The sequence below is a fragment of the Rhinolophus sinicus genome, chromosome 3 (assembly GCF_057876585.1).
Source record: "Rhinolophus sinicus isolate RSI-liver-muscle chromosome 3, RSI-T2T, whole genome shotgun sequence".
NCBI classification, from domain to species: Eukaryota; Metazoa; Chordata; class Mammalia; order Chiroptera; family Rhinolophidae; genus Rhinolophus; species Rhinolophus sinicus.
In genome coordinates, this window is record NC_142503.1 from 168,517,727 (window position 1) to 168,534,449 (window position 16,723).

Consider the following 16,723-nt stretch of genomic DNA (forward strand, 5'->3'; position numbering starts at 1 on the left):
CTGGTTGCGGACAGTGTGGATCCAGCCTCCAGTGAGAGTATAGTGCCACCAGCGAGAATATAGTGGTATGACTCCCCTACTTATGGCTCCGTGGATGTTCCTTTTTGACCTCACCATGTCCTGCATTCTTGTGTGGGGAGCGGGAGCAGAGACCCCGCAGGCCTCCCTGCACGACAAATGGCGCAGCGAGCAGGGTCTCCTGCACGACACATGGCGCAGCGAACAGGGTCTCCCGCACAACAATATTGTTTAAAAGAACAAGCTTGTGTAACTTATCCTGAGAAGATAAGACACGCTTCCTTCTTCATTTTACTCCAGTGTTGTAGCAGTGAAGGGGGCCCTGTAAGGACCACTAAGATTCAGTTCATCAATTCTGATATGGGGGAGTTTTCCCCATACCAACCAATTATCTGACTGCAGCTCAGTTTCCTACAATTCAATTCAATTCTGACAGTACCTACCTGGAGATAATATCAGATTCCATAGGTTAAGTCCTACAAGACTCCTCACCCCATGCTAATTGCAAATCCAGATCATCACCTATGGCTTCTGACCAAACAACTGTAGATTGGTGTTTCCCATGACCTCTTCTGGTTCAATTAATTTGCTAGAGTGTATCACAGGACTCAACGAAACATTTTTCTTTCTAGGTTACTGGTTTATTATGAAAGGTTATAACTCAGGAACTGCCAGATGGAAAAGATGCATAGAGCAAGGTATGTGTGGGGGCAGAGCCCCAAAAAGCAGTTTCCAGGCTCTCGGCCTCACATAGAAAGGTGTTGGCTCAGGTAGTAAATGGCCAACTGTGATTGCATGGCCATCAGCTGTGGCTAGTTGGCCGTCAGCTGTAACCAGTGAGCCATTGGCCACTAATATAACTGCTGTGGCTACGAGAAGGAGAAGGAAGGGAGAAGCATGGGGGCTAGCAAGAAGATGGCGGCTGGGCTGGCAAACGTGGATGGCGGTTTGCGGACAGTTGTGAATCCAGCCTCCAGTGAGAGTATAGTGCCGCCAGAGAGAATATAGTGGTATGACTCCCCTACCTATGGCTCCGTGGGTGTTCCTTTTTGGCCTCACCATATCCTGCGTTCTTGTATGGGGAGCGGGAGCAGAGACCCCGCAGGCCGTCCCTCACGACAAATGGCGCAGCGAGCAGGGTCTCCCGCATGACAAATGGCGCAGCGAGCAGGGTATGGTGCCGGCCAAAGCTCCCCGAAGGACGGTGGAGCAGTTTGTGCGTGTGAACACCCAGTCTGAGGAAGACCAGGAGGAGCAGCTGCCGGAGACCTGGACCCCGTGGAGGGGTGGGAGGACGTGGACGGTTCTCCCACCAGCACAGGAAAAGCCATGCAGCTGCTGCAGAGATGGAGCCCCGTGGAGAGGTGGAAAGATGTGGACGGTTCCCCAACCAGCACAGGCCGGAGAAAGCGAAGGTCGTTGCAGCCCTGTGGGCCGGGGAAGTTCCTGCTCGGGCAGCCCGGATGCAGGACTTGTAGTCCCAGGAGGTAACGCTTGCTGAGTCCTCCGTGGGAGATGAGGGTGAGGTCAAGGTCGTCCCTCACCCCCAGGACAGCCCTGGTGAATGACTATGGACTATGGGGAATTGCCTTCCATCCCTAATTTAATGGACCGCTTGACTGTTTGTTTGGGAACTGTTGTTAGTGGAACTGGGGGATATTTGCTTTTGTCTCTTGACTGGCCGCCATTGAGAATATGTAAGCACCTTGATTGTGAGTCGCTGTTGTTCCAGCAGGGTACCCTGAGAGGCACAGAGAGAGTGGCAGTGCTTTGAGAGACCTGGCTGAGTCCAGGAAGTCTGGCTGAGCCCTGAAGATACCCTGGCTGTACCCAGGAAGTCGGGCTGTTCCCAGAGAGAGTGGCAGTGCCCTGAGAGCCCTGGCTGTGTCCAGGAAGTGTGGCTGTGCCCACAGAGAGTGGCAGTGCCCTGAGAGCCCTGGCTGTGTCCAGGAAGTGTGGCTGTGCCCACAGAGAGTGGCAGTGCCCTGAGAGCCCTGGCTGAGTCCAGGAAGTCTGGCTGAGCCCTGAAGATACCCTGGCTGTGCCCAGGAAGTCGGGCTGTTCCCAGAGAGAGTGGCAGTGCCCTGAGAGACCTGGCTGAGTCCAGGAAGTTTGGCTGAGCCCTGAAGATACCCTGGCTGTGCCCAGGAAGTCGGGCTGTTCCCAGAGAGAGTGGCAGTGCCCTGAGAAATCCTAGCTGTGCCCGGGGAAACTAGTGGTACCCTAAGAAGTCCAGGAAGTTTGGCCGTGCCCAGAAGCACTGGTGGTGCCCTGAGAAACCCTGGCTGTGTCCGGGAAGACAGGTGGTACCCTAAGAAGTCCAGGAAGTCTGGCAGTGCCCAGGAGTACTGGTGGTGCCCTGAGAAACCCTGGCTGTGTCCGGGAAGACAGGTGGTACCCTAAGAAGTCCAGGAAGTCTGGCTGTGCCCAGGAGTACTGGTGGTGCCCTGAGAAACCCTGGCTGTGTCCGGGAAGACAGGTGGTACCCTAAGAAGTCCAGGAAGTCTGGCTGTGCCCAGGAGTACTGGTGGTGCCCTGAGAAACCCTGGCTGTGTCCGGGAAGACAGGTGGTACCCTAAGAAGTCCAGGAAGTCTGGCAGTGCCCAGGAGTACTGGTGGTGCCCTGAGAAACCCTGGCTGTGTCCGGGAAGACAGGTGGTACCCTAAGAAGTCCAGGAAGTCTGGCCGTGCCCAGAAGCACTGGTGGTGCCCTGAGAAACCCTGGCTGTGCCCAGAGAGCCTAGTTGTGTCCAGGATATTGCATTCACCCCCAGGCTCCTCGCACAGGTCCCCTCGCGGAAGACGCTTGTCACGTAGATTGTGAGGCGAGAGCCTGTAGGGGTGGAGTGTGGGGGCAGAGCCCCAAAAAGCAGTTTCCAGGCTCTCGGCCTCACATAGAAAGGTGTTGGCTCAGGTAGTAAATGGCCAACTGTGATTGCATGGCCATCAGCTGTGGCTAGTTGGCCGTCAGCTGTAACCAGTGAGCCATTGGCCACTAATATAACTGCTGTGGCTACGAGAAGGAGAAGGAAGGGAGAAGCATGGGGGCTAGCAAGAAGATGGCGGCTGGGCTGGCAAACGTGGATGGCGGTTTGCGGACAGTGTGAATCCAGCCTCCAGTGAGAGTATAGTGCCGCCAGAGAGAATATAGTGGTATGACTCCCCTACCTATGGCTCCGTGGGTGTTCCTTTTTGGCCTCACCATATCCTGCGTTCTTGTATGGGGAGCGGGAGCAGAGACCCCGCAGGCCGTCCCGCACGACAAATGGCGCAGCGAGCAGGGTCTCCCGCATGACAGTATGGGAAAAGGGCATGGATCTTCCATGCTTCTCAGACCACACTTCTCTCCATGTGTTCATTAACCTGGAACGTCTCTGAAACTGTCCTTTTGAGTTTTTATGGCGGCTTCATCACATAGGCCATTGGTGATGGAACTTGATCTCCAGCTCCTCTCTCTTCCCTGGACATTGGGGTGGGACTAGAATTTCCAGCCTTCTAATCAAGTGGTTGGTTCCACTTGTAACCAACCCACATCCTTAGGTGTTTTCCACAAGTAACATCATTAACATAACAAGACAACTTTATTACTCTCATCACAGGAAATTCCAAGGGTTTGAGGAGTTTTGTGCCAGTAACAAATATAGTTCTTATTATAAAAATCACAATATCACAACCACTATGTGCTTATTGCAGACCAACATTGAGACAGAGCCACAAGGCACACTTCTGTTTGGTCTGTATCTTCTCAGAATGTTAGGGCCCTGATAAAGTTAATTCATATATTGGGACCCACAAAATGGAGGCCATTGGCCCAGCCCACCTTAAAAATCTAAACCTGTCAGCCTGAACTTAACAAGGAACACCTGTCAAGGAAACCTAACACCAATCACAATCCTCCAACCCAGCTTTAGCTAACTTGCCTTACCCTAGCAAATAGGACCTGCCAGCCAATTATGCCTTGTTTCCCAGTTGCCTCTTCTAATGCTCTATAACACTCACTCTTGCCCAAAACCCCTGGGAAAGAGAGCTCCCCTGCTGTGAGACACTGTACTCCCCCAATCCATGTTTAGTTTTCCCTTAAGTAAAAGACACAAAGCTCATTACTAATTTGTTTTAGTTTTGTCATTTGACAGGCCCCAACTGTGATTCTAGGGACTTACTTTCTGAGACTCAGAGCCGGATTCCAGAAGGGGGTAAGGGAGTGGAGCTGTCAATACTATCTGCTGAGAGTCCATAATGGACTCTGAAGAATCTGGCCTTTTAGTCTGGAAACATGGATTTGAAACTTGAAGCATCACCTTAGGCCAGTTGTTAAACCCTCCCAGACCCTGATGTCTTCTTTGATTAAATAGCAGTGATAACAATAATACAAATTCCTAAGACTGTGATGAGGATAAAAAAGGATAGCTTGTAAACTCTTACCTCTCAATACAAATTATATTTAGCACAACTGAGGAATTACGTTTACATCAGCATTTCCTCACCCAAAGGCTCCTTAAGACATCAGTCAAGAAGGAGGAGGGAGAGAGAAGTCACATTCCAGTTCATCCTCGAATCCTTGAGAAGGTGTGGGATTCAGTCACTGTGCTGAGTGGGGCCCTCGTTCTCAGCTCCATCTGTTTTATTTCCCACACACCTCCATTCTCATTAGTTTTCTGTTTGTTGGGGAAGGGATAAGAAAAGTGGACCCAAAGAGTTTTGATTTTTGTTTCCTACCACAATCTGTCTCAGGCCGAACATGAGAAGTCCAGAATTTCTCCTCGCCATGCTCTGAACATACTCCAGCTACACCCATCAGAGTTTCCATCCCAAATAAAAGCCACTACACTTCAAACGCAGCAGAGACACTTGGGTGCTCCTTCATGTCTCCTTTATGTGAGAAAGAGAAGCAGACACCAGGGTCAGGCAGGGCCACTTCCAAGCCAGTGCCTTCTTTCTGAGAAAAAGCCAAGACCGATTCTGTACAGACACGGTAGCTCTCTGTTCAGACCAGCAGGAGAGCTCGGAAGGACCAGAGAAAGGGTCTTTGTGAAACGCAAGACAAAGCAAGCTCAAGGCTCTGCTCTTTTCTCAGCTGACAGTCCTATTAGGGGAATCAGGCCAGGCCTGCACTTCCTGGATGACTTGGAGCCACATATTGTCTCCCACATGACTCCAAGGCCAGCCAAGCAACTGCATGACCCAGCTGAGGAAGTCCAGAGGCCATCGGGTGACTGGACCCCAGACTCAGGAGGGATATTAAGACACGTTGGAAACATTGTATCTAGACTCTCATGTGCTTGACTGCTCAGGAAGGGGTGGTTTGGGTAACTTTCTGGTTTGACTTACAGGAAGGTCTGATGGGGATAGAACAAGAATGTTATAACAGCTCCGATCACCTTGGAAAAGTGCCATTCATTTGTCAGCCCAGCACTGCAATTCCAGGAAGCAGCTGTTGGTGAATCACCTTTCTCTTGTGGCTTCAGGAAGCATGTCCAGGACCTCACCCACCTCCTCTCCACAAGGAGAAACACTCACCAGGCACACACGGGCTCTTCTGAAAGGGACTGAAATGGGGGTCCCATGGCAGCGCCCCATCCCCAGGGCTGGAGGAAAAGAGGTGAGATGAGAGACCTCTGGGCCTAGGACTCGACTTAGGTCTTTTGGAAATACTTTTCAGGCTTTCGATACAGAAAATCCATTCACTGTTTCTAATTCTCTTTTCTGGAGTTCACACCACAGAAGTAGGTAAACATCTCTACATTCTGCGTGGCATGTTTTATATCTGTCTCAATGAAATGTCAGTCTTTTACCAGCAGAGTCAGCCAGAGTCTGAGACACTCTCAGAAGTTTGTCGGTCGGTCCTCTGGGAGTCGCCAGGCAGCTGGCGGGGCCCCAGTTCCAGCTGTTCTCGCCCTGCCCTAGCCCTCACGTGCTTCTACTATCGGTGGATGTGTAGTGGGGGTTCCTGCCCTTTGCCTTTGCATCGGCTAATCTCTGCTCTCCTCCCGAGGTTACTGTTGTCACTGGAACAGCTTTGGGCCACTGGACATAACATTTATGCCTTGGTTTTCCCACAGCCAAGTGGAGCTCATCAAAACGTGTGCAGGTTTGGAGAAGAGGGTCACTCCTGGGTTTTCACACCAACTTGAGAGCGATTTCTTTTTTTCCTGTATGTATCTGGCTCACCTTTCTGATGTTATGATCAAGCACCAGTTTAAACCTCAGTGACCCACATTCAGACCCAATGACTGAAAGCAATTCCACATTCACTGATGACTCAAAACTTGAAAGACAAGCTGAGTCAATGTGAGCTGAGGAGATTTTAATCCCTCCACCCACCCTATTGTAATATGCTCACAGACCTACCTCTCACCGAGTGTCAGCCACCTAGGTCTTCCAGGAATTGTGTGAGTGCCAGAAGGTGGTGGGCGAGTTGGCCACGACCACCCTCCAAGACTCTCTCCCCATGGCCTTTGGGATGTGAGCCCTCAGGACAAATGGGACACAGGAGGCTGTGCAGCCTGCAAAGATCAGAACAGGCAAACGGAGACGAGGGGTGTTGGAAAGAAAGCCAGCTCTGGGCTCTTTTAATGCCAGCTCTAAGGAATCTAATTGGAGGTTTTGGCCTCAACTGTGGCCAGAGCCCCTCAGCGTGGAGGCCGGGGATTTAAAGGATATGGTGAATACGTCTAGATGAACGTCAGGTCAGGGTGGATGAGGAAGAAGAAAACCTCCCTAGGGCAAGCAACCGAAGTTCATTTCTTGCCCTAATATACAATGTCAGCCCTACTCCATTCCTTCTTTCTACCTTCCTTTACTCAGTTTCCATTTTTTTCTTCTTTGCGTTTTGGTCATTTATAGTCTAGTCCAAGGGTTTTTACCAACCCTACCTGGAAACTTGTTAGAAATGCAAATTCTCAGCCCCCATCGCAGACCTACTGATTCCGAAACTCTGGGACTCAGGAAGTCTGTGTTTTAACTAGCCCTACGGGTGATTCTAAACACACTCCAGTTTGAGAACCATGTCTAGTCTTTTCTTTTCCCATTAGCCTGCAGGTTCCCCGAGATACTGACAGAGGGCTTCATGCAGGCCTGGGCACCCAGGGACACAGCCCTGCACAGGACCTGTAGCAAGAAGTAGACAGAAGACCAAGGAGGCAACCTGGAAATAATTGGGACCTGGGTTCTAGTTGGGTGACCCTGGCTAAGTCACTCACTTCTCACCTCTCGGACTCTTTTGTTCCTCCTCTGTAGTCTGGACAGGAAGAAGTGGGATAGTTCTCAGTCTGGAAGTCTGGATCTGGCCTGCTTCATTATTATTCTTTTTCCTGCTGACTCCCTGCCCAGCTCCTGTGGCAACCCTGGGTTTCTTCTCGTTCTCAGTCACTGAACGTTTATGTGTGTGAGAGAGCGAGAAACCGAATCTAGAAATGGAATAGAAACACATGTGGGAGAAGCCATCGCATCCATGCTTTGAGTGTGTGCTCCCAGCAGGTAGGGAACTGAGGAGTCTCTACTGTCAGTTCAGCTGGGAGAGAGAAAATGGGCTATGCTGTCTGGTGTTGGGGTGGCCAATTAAAGCAAGAAGCCTTTAATCACTCACAGAGATGGTATAAGCCAGAGTCTAAACCCAGAGAAGGTGCCCAACCCTCTGTTCCGTTTTCCCCCATGGAACTGCATACCAGCTCCATCCCAACTGCATATCAGCATAGATGTGGGGGCTCATCTCACTGTTGAAGGAGATTGGGATGCGGGGACAGGCAGTTTTGTGGATCTGAGATGGGAGAGGGGGAAGGGCCAGGAGTGGAAAAGTACTGGGTACTGGGTCAGAATTGGGAAAAAGTCTTCACAGTTTCCTCCTCCTCCTCCTCCCCTCCCCCCATAAGGAGGCCCAGCAGAGACAGGCACCTTCAGAGGACGTGGTCCCAAGGGCTCTGATAGAGAGAGACTTAGGAATGAAGGTGCCCTGGGCTAGGAATGTAAATATGCAAAAAACATGACCAGCCTGAGGCCTGAGTCCTTGACTGGTAGCTCCCTCCACGTGTGGGGAGGGCAGCTTCCCCGCCACCCCACCCCACACACACACACCCTAGGCCAGCCAGGCAAAGCCTTTGTAATTGCCTCTGGTCAGGCCTGAAAAATCACACAATCACACGTAAGTTTTCCACCAGGAGCCAGACTGCTTACCCTCTCCCAGGGAGACACTAAGTGCCCTCTTCTCTCACCTGTCTCTTCTGAGCCAACTCCCCCAGCTTTCAGGCAAGAGTCAGGGCACCTGCCTCTGCACAGTGATGCAGTGACTTTCTCCAACTGCAATGGAGGTGATGCACAGGCATGAAGAAGGAAGTGAGAGCCAGCAACTGGGCTAGCCCACAGCATTTGATAATGTTGATAGAAGAGCCTATAGCCCCCTGACCACTAATTCCAATAAGATGAATCCCAAAGTTACCAGTCTTTCCTGAAAGATGTCCAGGGTATGAAAAAAAAATTGAATGTTTCCATACAAACTTTATTATGGTAAAGCTGATACTGAATCACGCACTTTTTCCAGCCTATACTATTTTCTATTATATTTTATATGGATATGATATCGTAGGTAGGAAGGTAGACATGAGCAGGAGGAGGAGAAACTAAGAGACTCCCCCAGGTAACCCAGCATCATCATCAACATTCTATTGTAAACCCACTGAAGCGAGTAGCCAGAACAAAGACTTGGGCTAACACAAACACCAGGATGAAGGAGACACGCAGAACAAGGTGGGGTGGGGAGGAAAAACAAGAAAAGGGGAGGAGGAAGATAGCCCAATCTATAGGATATAAGACCAGGATAACAGACATGCTGCGCTACTACCCACCCTCAGGTTAGTCTGTTCCATGCTCGAGTGTACTTGCATTACAAACAAACTTTGCTATCTACTGCTTGCTTCACTCTAGTCTCTTGACTGAATTCTTTCTCTCAAGAAGACAAGAATCAAGAAAAATTGTTATTCCTAGTAACATCTTCTGGTGCCGTGACTTGGATTGTCTGGATTCAAGATAACTTATCTTACTTTTCCTATTTTCTAACTTCTTCTAATAGCTGAACCACTACCAGCCGCACATCTAAGTGGGTGCGGAACAGACACTTAAAAGCCTTTAGGGCATTCACCACCTTAAAAATAAGTCTTCTGTGAGAGGATAACCTTGTCACTGTCCAGGATGCTGATTTAGGTCCTGCCAGGCGCAAGACAAAGATCTATACACCCTGCAGGGACATGGTCCTCAAGCATCCAAGTCTCTTCCCCCCAGCAATCCTGTAATATAGTTCATTGGGGCTCAGCTCTCTATTTTTCTCTTTCTCTGATTTTCTGAGACAGCTCCCTTTGTTCACTCCCTTTACCTTCTTCCGTTTTCATGACTAAGCTGCTCTGGGGAGACCCTAGCTGCATTGCGGGCATGAGATGGGCACTTAAAAGCCATAAAGCTCCCATCGTTTGAAGTCTCCCATGATAGGATGCGTTGGTCACAGATTGGGGAAGATTGGTAATAGGTGCCCTGCCAACTACAATAAAACTTCCGTGCAATGAAGTACACAGTCTCACAATCATACAATCCTGTCGCGTCCAGCACGACAAGAGTTGTGGGAAGCAAGGAGGGCAGCACAAGGTAAGGAAAGACAGTAGATGAGAATAGAGTGCAAATGGGGCCAAGGGACTGCAGCCTCAAGGACTGAGCCCAGAATCGGCCAACGCATGGCTTTTATTAGTTAGGTGAGGAAGTAAAAGAAGTAAAGCTTGTCAATCTCAAGATCTGTGAATCCCATACATTACAATAGGAAACTGATTTAAGCCAATCACCTTTGCCCAGGATAAGTACTTCACCAAGGGATAAAACCTTTACGCATATGAATAGATGGAGAGCACATCATTGAGTCACTTCCCCTGCAGGTTGTGGGAAGGAAAGCAGCCACAGAGGCAGAGGCTCTCCTTAGCCAGGGGAAGGTGGGGGGCTGTGCCCACCTCTATCAACCCCATGGGTTCCCCTGTTGGTCCCCACACGGCTCCGCCTGGCTTGGGTTACCCCCCCTCCCATGGGGAGTCGTACCCGTCATTGGCCGACCACCCATCTTTCTGGGGCCAAACAGGGAGACATAAGGTGCAAGCACAAAGGTCAAGCAAAGTCCCTAAAAGGATCCGTCTCACAGACTCTCCTTTCTTTAGGGGCAGATAGGAGGAGACAGACGGTTAGGCTGCTGCGTGGCAATACAATCCCCCACCCCTCTAGTGGCTAACCCCCACCCCCAACAAGAATAGTAGGGCCTCCCAGGAGTTGGTTCTTTCTACTAGCTCCACGTTGGATGCCTTTTTAGGCTTCTTGCCTGTCTGCTGCTGATCTATCTCCTTTCTTGCACTGCCCTACATTCTCCTGATATGCCTAGATGGCTTAAAAATGGTGGACCAGAATGGCTTCGAGGACCTTTGTGCTCATTTAGCCTCCCTTAAACTCATTCCCAGCCCTCCAGGATCAACTTTTCTGCTTTTGTTCTCACAAGACAGTGCTCTTTATTTCCATGAACTCCTTCAGAGCCTCTGGGGACTAGAGAGCTCAGATATGTGTATCCACCTAGCTAATTTCTTTTGCCCGGCCAGCCGTTCTTCTTCCTGTGTCTGTGCAGCCCCCACTGTTTGGAGCCCCCTTCCCATTGATCAGTGTTGGCAGACACATCTCAGCCCACTTGGGCTTGGATTTTGCCTTCTGTGACATTGCTTATCCTGCTTCTTTCCAGAAGCCCGGTCTGCTACTGAGTCTTGAGGCCACATCTAGTCTTGGCATTGGACAAAGACAGATGTTAATGGCAAGAAGAAGTCTTTTTACTTTCTTCTTAGGGACCAGAATAGACAGTTCCAATTGTCCCTGCAAGGGTGGGCTATGAGGGTTATAATTGATAGTATCCTTTCCAAGATTTGGACAGATAATCAGAGGTGGGAAGGGTACCGACTAGCAAGGAGACAAAATCTGTCCTAGGGTCCAAAATAACAACAGCTTTGAAAAATGGCTGCAACGGCATAGTCAGAGAAAGGCATTCTCTAGAAGAATAAGACAGGGGCGAGGGACATAGGGCTCCCAACCTGGGAAGGACTAGAGGCCCCCTCCCTGGCAGGTAGGCAGAAACATATACATAAGGCCATAGTCTAAGAAAGGGGAAGGAAAGGACAGAGGGCTTTCATTCCCCATTAAACATGTGGCAAGGTATATATAATTCAGTAGCTTGGGGGAGCGAAAGGAATAGAAGCACGTGGTAATGTGCATGTAATTCCATAGCTTCAAGGGGACAGAAACAGGCCCATCCCATGGTCTGAGATGGAGGACGCTCTGCCTCAGGAGGTATCTCAGAGATGGGGGAAGGAGAGGGGATACCCTCCTCCTCTGCCTCCCACTCTGCCTTTTACCAGAACTTCATCCCTCGGGATTCCCCTCTTAGAAAGAAGAAGAGGCTGGGGGAGAAAAATGGGAGAAGCAAATGCAAAGAATTAAGAGACAGGCTCAATTATTGGCTGCTTTACAAGTCCAACAGCCAACTCCATGTCACCCAGGGAATAAAATCCTGGGAAGATGCCACAACTGCGGAAAGTCCAGACACTGGAAGTGCAAATGCCAGGAGAAGAAGCTATGTACACCGTGCCCCAAATGCAATGAGTTCAGCCATAGGGGAAAAGACTGCCTGTAGAGCCAAAGGCCCCCTCCCAGTGAAACCCCCCCAACCCATCCTGGCTTTGAACTAAGGAAGCCCAATACTCTCTCCGGCTCCCAAAATTAGCATCATCATCGAGGGGATGGAGCCCAAGACGACCTCGGACATGGCTGGTAGGACCATAAGTTTCTTAATATGGGAGCTGCCTATTCCACGCTCAATTCTTTCCCCTGTACTCTCTCTCCTAAAACCTGTCAAATAGTTAGGGTCAAAGGATAGCCCATGACCAGAGGTTTACCCCACCCCTATGTTATTCATGAGGGGAAACTATTCTTACATTCCTTCCTGGTTATGCCAAACTGCCCAAGCCTCATCCTGGTCAGGGACGTTCTCCAGAAGCTAGGAGCACATCTAACATTTGGAAGCCCTTTCCCTAATATACTTGCATTACTTTCTGAAGGAGAGACCCTTATCTTGGTGGAACCTGAATAGCCAGATTCAGCAAACCCAGAAATCTGAACAACAAAAGTCCTGGGACGAGCCAAAAATGCTGTCCCAGTTAAAATTCAACTTAAGGATCCTATCCATGACCCCTCTCAGTGACAATAGCCACTGAAACATGAAACAAAGGATGGCCCCTGGCCCCTTATTAATAAGTTTCTCAAGTATGGTCTACTAAAACCATGTTCATCTTCCTGTAACACTCCAATCCTCCCTGTGAAGAAAATGCTCTATCAAGAAAACTCTCAACCTTGACTCAACCTCCTGCAGGTAGCTCTATTATGGGTTCAAATAAGCCCCAGGCTTCTCTACAGTTAAGCCCCTATGAGACTTTAGATGGGAGGGCCTTCCTCTCATCTGACATACTCTTAGATACAGAGGCTACAAACCTCCTTCAATATGTCATCTCCCTACGACAGTTCCTGGAGGCCCTCGGGGCCTATGGGCAAAAGGCTCTGTCTTTGCCTACCAAACAGAACTCACCATCACCAACTCAGTACCCACCTGGCAGCAAAATACTCATTAGATCTTGGAAGGATGGCAGCCCCACATCCCAATTAAGCCCCACTTGAAAGGGCCCTTTTACTGTACCCCTTTCCACAACTACAGCTTTTAAGGTGCCAGGAATCCCTAGCTGGATATATCGCTCCCGGATAAAATCCTGGAAAAGCAACGAAGAAGGGGACTTGCCAACTGGACCCCAATACTCCTGCGAGCCTCTAGAAGACCTCAAGCTTCTATTCTGGAAGGAGATAAACAGATAAATTAGCCATGTCGAGGGCTTTTCCTGGTAGTTTATCCCCCCTCATCATGAGAACTTTATATTAATAGACTGCCTAAGTTTACCATGGGAAAATAACTTTATTGTCAATTCTTCTTGGATTATTACCTAGGGTGAAAACATATCTCATTGCTGGATTTGTCATTTAAGACCAGAAAATCAAAAAAGAAAAAAAATGCTCAAACTAATTTAAGAACATATCCCATATCTCATAAGTAATGACACAATAAAGCAGACCCTAAATGCCATTTTAAACATTACAAGGCCAAAAATCAGTTTTAAAGTATAGTGGGCCTCACTCCACCCTCTTTGCTTTCATATAACCAGCCCAACTACTCACATGTTTAACTACCATCTCTTTAAAATGTAAAGTTAATGTAAGATGCACACCCTGTTACAATGATGCCCACAGTAGTAATATAAATCCCTATAAAGTTTTAGCTAACTTGAGTCAGGGGTAACTTTCCCCCTAGAAGGATTTATATTTAACCACTGAATTGGTCTAACATTATAACACAGCCCAATTTTAAATCCATTTGTGTCCCCAATACTACCCATTCATGTATGAATTTAACCCATGCTCTTGCGTCAAACGGAACTGGTTGCATCTCCTGGAAATTAGGCTACTGTCTTCAAGGAATATTACTCTCCTTTAAAGGGCCTCCAGCAACAAAAGATCCACATCTCCAGTCTTCTCCTGGGCCTTTATGCAATTGCCAAGCTCCATCGGTAACATTCCCACATCAATTTAATCGAATGAGTCAAACCTCCTTACCCGCACCATTGGGACTTCACTGGCTTTGCAGGACCCCCTAACAATTTTCTTAAAGGGCCTAGGGAGACCCTTGAGGTATGAACCTACTCTCACTTAGATAATTCCCAACAAAAGGGGGACTGCACTCTAGGAACCAGAGTCCCAAGAGGCATTATCATTCTTAACATAACACAGACACTCCTAAAAATAAAATGAGCTTTTGGCCTAATCGTTGAAGGGGCAATTGTCGCCATCTCAGCTTTGGCCCCTTGGGGAGGATTTACTTATCATGAAATCAGTCTTAGAGAGATAACTACACGGTAGAAGAGGCCATTGGGGATACTGCAGATTTCTTAGGGGCCTTACAAACCTCTCTCAATTCATTAGCAAATGCAGTCTTTGACAACTGCTTAGCCAAAAAGGGGGGTGGGGGGAGTGGGGAGGGTATATGTGCTATTATTAATAAAACCTGTTGTACTTACATCAACAGCTCTAGAATCGTAAAAACCAACATCAAAAAACTGCATGATCAAGCTAAATGGTTACATAGGTATAACAAAGGAAATAAAAATTTCCAAGATACGTTTATGGGACGGTTTCCTAGTTTTTCCTGGTTATTGTCCCTAATAGGACTGCTGATAGTTTTAGTTTTACTGTTAATCTTTGGGCCCTGTCTTTTTAATCTTCTTGTCAAATTTGTTTCCTCTAGATTACAACAGTTCCATGTCAAGACGATGGTTCTTCAGGGAATTCAACCAGTCCCCTTGGACCTAGAGACCCTAGAGATGTACCAGTTTCCTCTTGGTGCTATGGTTCACAGGTTTCGCCTCCACCTTGCCATATATATGAGGAACACACCTCCTCCGTCCTGATAGAGAGCCAGAGGATAAGACCTTGATGAGTGCTCCGCCCCTTTTCAGCAGGAAGGAGATACAGAAGAGAGAACACTGCCCCTCTCCTGAAAGATTTCAGGGTCTCAAACTCTTGAGGGGGGAATGATAGAGTAGGTAGGAAGGTAGACATGAGCAGGAGAAGGAGGAACTAAGAGCCCCCACAGGTAACCCAGTGGTGTCATCAACATTCTGTTGTAAACCCACTGAAGCAAGTAGCCAGAACAAAGACAAACACACCAGGATGAAGGAGAAATGCAGAGAGGGGGAAAAAAAAAAAAAAAACGAGAAAGGAAATGATGAGGATAGCCCAATCTACAGGATAAAAGGCTGGGGTCCCAGAGACGCTGGGCTGCTACCCACCTTCAGGTCAGCCCGCTCCATGCTCAGAGTGTAGTTGCTTTACAAATAAACTTTGCTGTCTGCTGCTTGTTTCATTCTAGTCTCTTGACTGAATTCTTTCTCTCAAGAAGACAAGAACTGAGGAAAATCGTTGTTCCCAGTAACAGATATGTCCTGTCTTTCCTATTGGATTTTAAGCTTCTTGAGGATGTGTCCGTATATCAGAATATGTTGCACTCAAATATATGCTATGTGTATAAGTGGTCAGGATACAGAACCTCAAACAACAACAAAACCAGTTCTGGCATGATCTGAAAATGTCTGTCTTATATTTACCTACTTTTACATAAAATTGTGTCCTGCCTTCCCAGGGGATTGCATATATATTCATGTTTGAGGCCCATAGTTGGATCTCAACAAATATAATAAATACTTAACAATTAGATTTTTCAGGACAAGAGACAGAAAATTGCTGGTACTGGAAATGTAATCCTCTCAAACCCCATGAAGACCCATCCTCTGGGGTGTGAGATTCAAGGCAGAATCAGACCGTATCACCCGGAGGGTGGCCAAAGCAGGTGAGGGACAGTGAGCTAACCAACCTCCTCTATTCCAGTTCACCCCAGTACTCAGACTTAATTGGTGGAGATTTATGGTTTTGTGTATAATGTGCTTGATGATTATTTTTTATTAGTTACTCATCACAGCCACCACTTGAAACTGGCCAGTGCAATCACCCCCAGCTCTTAACCGTAACAACCAATGTGTTGCTGAGATGGGAGTGTTTGTGTCACATGTGAGAGAGCTGGAGTGCTTTCTAACTGGACAATTACTATAATCTAGGTCTAGAAAGAGACACCGTCCCGTCCAGGTAGGCACAGTAGACCCCACCATCCTAATGTCCCCTACTCCGCCCTTCCATTCATCCAGCTCTGCTGCCTGCCCCTCTTCCTTCTTGGAAGACACACGAGCAGGTCCCAGGCAAACAGCTCAGTTGGACTGAACTTGTCCCTGTCTTCCTCTCTGGTGATTTCTGATTGTCTCATGGTCAGGATCCAGACTCTGGGTTTGTTCTCCCCATCAACCATGCAGAATTACAGCCACCAGAGAAATTCCAGTGCAGCATTCCTCTAAGGGTCACTGGTTCTGACTGCTCAACAGAATTACCTAGGGGAAAGTTTTAATAATAAGGCTCCCTGGAACTTACCCCCCAAAGATTCCAATTTAGTCAGTCCAAGTGATGTTCAGTCAGCTATATTTTTTAAGACTTTACAGATAATTCTGATGCATGGGCAAGTTGGGGGACCCACTGGACAAATCCGAAGCTCTCTGTGATCAGGAAACATGTGAATCTTCCCTTCTGTATCTTCCAATGACTAACACAACACCTGACATATAGCAATCACTTAATAAACACTCATTGAATCAATGAGTAAGTGAATGAAAACATCGTGGTGGATTGGAAGTACAATCAACCTTGCATCTTACCTACAGGCTAGGCAAGGGCCAATGGGATGTAGAAGGCCAAACCAGTCACCCTGGGGCTAAAAATAAGAATAAAGGCGCAGGGTAGGGTGGGGGTGAACAGAAGAAAACTGGGTAATTTGAGCTCCAAGTGTGAAAATATGACCCCTGCCCTGGAAAATGGTAGGGCCCCTGTGTTGGAACTTAAGGAATTCTGCTTTTAATCCCCCATAAGAAAGTAAATCTGATTGGTGTTAAGCCATATTTAGGCCAGAAGCAAAAACCTTATCTTAAAAGCCATCTTGCCAGGATCCTGTCTT

General features: G+C 48.2%; 1 long non-coding RNA gene across 1 annotated transcript; it reads left to right on the plus strand.

Moving 5' to 3' along the window:
* The first annotated feature begins 650 nt into the window (after window positions 1-650).
* Window positions 651-15,010, plus strand: LOC141570547 (uncharacterized). Its single transcript, XR_012494665.2, has 3 exons — window positions 651-716; window positions 5,349-11,844; window positions 14,417-15,010. It is a non-coding gene; the product is annotated as an uncharacterized LOC141570547 (long non-coding RNA).
* The last annotated feature ends 1,713 nt before the right edge of the window (window positions 15,011-16,723 follow it).